Source organism: Salvelinus sp. IW2-2015, linkage group LG26, assembly GCF_002910315.2.
Source record: "Salvelinus sp. IW2-2015 linkage group LG26, ASM291031v2, whole genome shotgun sequence".
Classification (NCBI taxonomy): Eukaryota; Metazoa; Chordata; class Actinopteri; order Salmoniformes; family Salmonidae; genus Salvelinus; species Salvelinus sp. IW2-2015.
In genome coordinates this window covers 1749203-1755650 of record NC_036866.1, presented here as the reverse complement: position 1 = coordinate 1755650, position 6448 = coordinate 1749203, and the positions used below count along the sequence as shown (strand labels likewise).

The following is a 6448-nucleotide window of genomic DNA, read 5'->3' as shown; positions in this document are numbered from 1 at the left end:
CCACATATATCCGTCTTGTAAAATTGACTAGGACACATTATCATCTAGTAACTGACTAGGACACATTATTGTCTAGTAGTAAACTGACTAGGAACACATTATTGTCTAGTAAACTGACTAGGAACACATTCTCTGGGGATGATTTGCAGGGGGGAGGAGAGGAAAATAAATGAGCAATTCATAAACACCATGGCATTCTAGTTAAGCCAGTAGTTTCCAAACCGAGTTCTCTGAGTGCAAATAGGCAGCTCATGAGACCTATGACCTCATTCATGACTACCATGCAGTGGTGTAAAGTAATTAGGTAAAAATACTTTAAAGTACTACTTAAACCGTTTTTAGGGTATCTCTACTTTACTGTTTATATTTTTAACTACTTTTACTTTTACTTCACTACATTCCTAAAGAAATTATGTACTTTTTACTCCATACATTTTCCCCGACACCCAAAAGTAATCGTTACATTTTGAATGCTCAGCAGGACAGGAAAATGTTCAAATTCATGCACTAAGGAATTTGAAATGATTTATACTTTTGATACTTATATATATTTTAGCATTTTACATTTACTTGTGATACATAAAAATATATTTCAAACCAKATACTTTTCGTTTTTTAACTCAAGTAGTATTTTACGGGGTGACTTTCACTTTTACTTGAGTCATTTTCTTTTAAGGTATCTTTACTTTTAATCAAGTTTGACAGTTGGCTCCTTTTTCCACCACTGGTTCTCTGTGTTCTCGACACGGAACCCAAAAAACAAACTATTTGCATTGATTAATCATAGAGAGAACACAGTTCACCTTTCAACTCGCATCTGAAGAAAACAGATTACATCAAAGACAATTAAACTGTTGACCTTTGCACTCCGAGAACTCGGATGCCTCAGAGCAGGGAAATACAGCCTTGTAATAACATGGTAGTTTTTACAAGCATGGCACGTTTTGTCACTCGACAGGTCGTAAAACGCTAGTTACTCATTGATCTGAAAGAAGTAACTTTTATGAACCTATGTAATACCAATACGTGGCAGACAACAAGGTAAGTAGTCATTTCTCTAAGAATGTTGTTAGTTAAAATCAACATTCAAAAAGTGTTAATACTGAAAATTATTTACCCCCACTTATTCAAAACACTGGAAAGTGTTCATGCTGAAAATGATTTGCCCTTATTCAAAACACTGTCTCCCTGTCATTCTCTCTCTCTCTCTCTCTCTCTCTCTCTCTCTCTCTCTCTCTCTCATCTCGTATCGCGCTCCCCTCCCCCGTCTTGTCCGCCCCCATTCCGTCTCTCTCGTCTCACCCCCCGTCTCTCCCTGCAGTCCTCTCATCGTCGATCTATCTCATCTCCGTCGTCTCTCACTCTCCATCTCGTTTCTCTCTGATGCTCTCCCGTTGTCTTCTCTCCTCCGGCTCCCTAGGGTGCTCGTCTGCCTCGTCTCTGGGAACCCTGTTTGTTATTGATGCTTAATTATTTCTCTCTTCTACCCGTTCTGTGGTGGAGCAGGCTTGGGCTAGAGGGTTCCCGTTCCATCCCTCCAGTACATGGTCACCGTTAAGCACTGTGGCTGTAATATCTGATATCTCTTATTGGAGAGGTATTGAAGTACATCAAGTGATTAGGAGGGGGTTGGCCAACGGCTGCAGTGGGAGGAGCTTTAATGGTTCTGTCACAGTGGGGGTGTTCTGGAGGGAGGGGCTGAGACGGGGGAAAAGCACAGGGGCACACACCTACCAGCACTGATCAGAAGAGAGGTAGAGGAGTACAGAAGTTGACACCAGCACACACTACAGACTGACACCACACCACACAACACCACCACACAACACACAACACACCACACACACACACCACAACACACCACCACACACACACACACCACACACACACACACCACACCAACACACACACACACACACACACACAGCACACCATACACCACACACACACACACGACACACACAACACACAACATACACTAACACAACACAACACACATGCACTGCTCAGAGAGAGGTAGAGGAGTACAGAAAGTTGACACACACACATACAGACTGACACACGACAGACAGACACACACACACACACACCAGCAACGACAGCGCACACACATACAACAAATACACATACACACATCACACACAAACCTACCAGCACTGATCAGAGAGAGGTAGAGGAGTACAGAAGTTGACACACCACACATATACAGACTGACACACAGACACACACACCCACCAGACACCACCGCATGATGCACACACACACACTACCACACAACATACACACACACACACACACACATACAGACTGACACACAGAACACACACACACACATACACACAACACAGCCACAATACATGCACACAACACACCACACACACACCACACACACACAACAACACACACCCACCACACCACACACACCACACCAACACACACACATCACACACACACCACACACACACACACCACAACACACTACACATACACACTGACACCAGAACACACACACACGCTGCGTCCCTGTCGCCCACCAACACAAAATACAACACTGACACAGCAGACACACACCAGCAGCATACACGCAACGCAGCGGCAACACACACACCAAACGCACAGCAACCACACCCACACACAACACACACCACACACACACACACACACACACCACACACACAGCACACAACACAGCACACACAGCATCCTACCGAGCACGCGCGCACGACATACACCTACAAGCACTACACACCACACACAACGACAACACACAGCAGCACATGAACGCACACACAACAAGACAATGAAAGCAGCCACACAGAACACGAACAGTGCACCGCAAGCACACACGCCACACACACACACACACACACACACAAGGCAACAGACACCTAACACACCACGACACACAAACCGTAACAACAAGCGCTTCACACGTGGACACAGAGACACCTGAGCACACTGCAACTACGCTAGGCAGCACCACCTACACAACTGACACACTGACAAACACAGACACTACACAAGACACCTATAACGCTGACCAGCAGACAACCACAGCACGACACACAGCACCTACAAACAGCACCAGCTACACACTACTCCCGACCCCGACCATAGCACACAAGACAGCACGACACAAGCCGCACTTACCCGAGACACACTAGCACAACACCACACGACAAGCCTACACGAAGACAACCCCTCACAAAGACTCCACTACACGCGACACACAAGAAACAAGACAACAGTAACACCCTACACGAACGGCCACCTCTACACAGCTACAGCACCTACAACCAGCACCATACACACAGAAACACTGACACAACAGAAGAAACAGACACACAGACACCTACACACAGCGCACCTACACAGACACACCTAAACATAGACATACACCTACACACAGACACACAGACACTGAACACAGACACACATAAACACAGACAACCTACACACTGACACCAGACACACAGCCACACTACACACGTGACACACAGACTACAGGCCACAACAGAACACCCCACCTAACACACAGACACTACACACAGCCCGACACCACAGACACACAGACAAAACGATCAGACACACCAGCAACCAGACTTTCCTGAAGTGCTCGACTACTCTTCTCTACATCTACTGACTTGTACCTATCTCTGAATTATTTTATCTCAAATCAATCTACTATTCTTACAGCATTCCATTACTATCAGGATCTTCCTATGTTTACCTTTCTAGTATCATCTGTATTAATAGTCATTGATATATACTATCATACAATCACACCCGCGAAACAGACCCGAACAGACCCACGGACAACGACAGCATCCACAACAGACCTACAAACCAGAAACAGAACACACACACCGTCCCCCAGCACCCACTCACGGCAGAAAAGACACACAACACACCCAAAAAAAGAGCGGTACAGAACAGCACAAACACCAGCACAACGGCACACAACAAACCAACACACACAAACACAAAACACAACCACACAACACACACCACCCACACAAACAACACAGCCAAACACACACGAAGACAAGCAGCACACAATCACTACCACTAACCAACGACAACACACACAGTCATGACGAACAACACAACCATAGCAAAAAACAAACCACGCAACAAAAACATAAAAAAAAAGACAACAACAGCAGAACCAAGCAACGCGTCTAATGCTCAGCAACCAGCACAGACCCAACAGACAAACTAACAGACAAAAAAAAACAAATGCTAGGAGGTGGTCAAGCCCACTTCATCCCAGCAATTAACATGGCTTTTGAAAAAAATGTATCATAAAAAAATGCCTGTGTTTTATATGGCACCCTATTCCCTATGTAGTGCATTGTTTTTGACCAGGGCTGGCACCCTATTCCCTATGTAGTACATTGTTTTTGACCAGGGCTGGCACCCTATTCCCTATGTAGTACATTGTTTTTGACCAGGGCTGGCACCATATTCCCTATGTAGTACATTGTTTTTGACCAGGGCTGGCACCATATTCCCTATATTGTGCATTGTTTTTGACCAGGGCTGGCACCATATTCCCTATATCGTGCATTGTTTTTGGCTGGTCTTGTATGAAGGGAAAACTGGTACCATTTGGAACAAGGGTCCTGTTTATCTGTGATTTGTCATTGTAGTGACTTGAACTATTAATGACAGAGCAACGGGGTAATTAATGACCTGAAAACTAATAGTCAGACCTTTTTGGGGGGGAAAACACAACTAGGTCTGAACCTAGAACTCACATGATGAATACTGGGGCTTTTTGGGGGGGGAAATACAACTAGGTCTGAACCTGGAACTCACATGATGAATACAGGGGCTTTTTGGGGGGGAAAACACAACTAGGTCTGAACCTGGKACTCACGTCATAGATACTGGGGCTTTTTTGATAGCAGTTTTTTTCCCTTCTCTTTCACCCTACTTGTGTCTATTTAAACAAGGTTGTTTACATGCGTGTCATACGGATACATACGGACCTGGGGTACAGGCATGGGGCCTTAGCTGTGGGTTAGACCTGGGGGTTGGGGTTTAATACTGGAGTATAGGACTGGGGCTGGGGTATATACCTGGGGTATAGGACTGGGACTGGAGTATAGGACTGGGGCTGGGGTATAGGACTGGGACTGGGGTATAGGACTGGGGCTGGGGTATAGTATATACCTGGGGTAAGGGAGCTGGGGTCTGGAGTTAGGGACGGGGCTGGGGTATAGGAATGCGACTGGGGTATCAGGACTGGGGCTGGGGTATAGGACTGGGGCTGGGGCCTGGGTATAGGACGGGACTGGGGTATAGGACTGGGGCTGGGGTATAGGACTGCGAACTGGGGTATTAGGACTGGGGCTTGGGGTATAGACTGCGACTGGGGATAGGACCCTGGGGCTGGGGTATAGGACTGGGCTGGGGCTGGGGTAATAGGACTGGACTGGGGTATAGGACTGGGATGCTGGGGCTGGGGTAAGACTGGGACTGGAGTATAGGACTGGGGCTGGGGGTATAGGACTGCGACTGGGGTATAGGACTGGGGCTGGGTATAGGACTGGGCTGGGTATAGGCGGGACTGGAGTATAGGACTGGAGCTGGGGTAATAAGACTGGGGCTGGGGTATAGGACTGGGGCTGGGGTAATAAGACTGGGGCTTTGGTATATACCTGGGTATAAGACAGGAAGCTGGTAATAAAGACTGGGGACTGGAGTATAGGACGGGCTGGAGATAAGGATGGGGCTGGGGTACAGGACTGGGGCTGGGGTATAAGACTGGGCTGGGGGTATAAAGGACGGGCGGGGTATAGGACTGGGGCTGGGGCTGGGGTAATAAGACAGGAGCTGGGTATAAGACTGGGGCTGATGGTAAATAAGATGGGGCTGGGGTAATAAGGACTGGGGGCTTTGGTATATACCTGGGGGTATAAGACAGAGCTGGTATAAGAACTGGGACTGGAGTATAGGGACTGGGGCCTGTGATAGGACTGGGGCCTTGGTATAAGACTGGGGCTGGGTACAGGACTGGGCTGGGGTTATAGGACTGGGACTGGAGTATAGACTGGGGCTGGGGTATAGGACTGGGACGCGAGTATAGACTGGGACTGGGTAATAGGACTGGGACTGGGTAATAGGACTGGGGCTTGGGGTATAGGACTGGGGCTGAGATATAGGACTGGGAATTGGAGTTATAAGGACATGGGCTGCGGGTAATAGGACTGGCTGGGGTATAGACTGGAGCTGGGGTATAGGAGGGGCTGGGTATAGGACTGGGGGCTGGTGGTATAAGACTGGGAACTGGAGTAATAGACTTGGGGCTGGGGTATGTGGACTGGGGGCTGGGGTATAGACTGGGGCTGGTGGTATAAGACTGGGGCTTGGTATAAGACTTGGGGCTGGGGTACAGGACTGGGGCTGGGTATAGGATGGGACTGGAGTTAGACTGGGGCTG

At 47.7% G+C, this 6448-nt stretch overlaps 1 protein-coding gene across 1 annotated transcript in view; it reads right to left on the bottom strand.

The window, feature by feature from the left end:
* Positions 1 to 6448, bottom strand: part of LOC111952794 (nuclear receptor subfamily 5 group A member 2) — a 120025-nt gene that overhangs the window by 85223 nt on the left and 28354 nt on the right. The window lies entirely within an intron of this gene.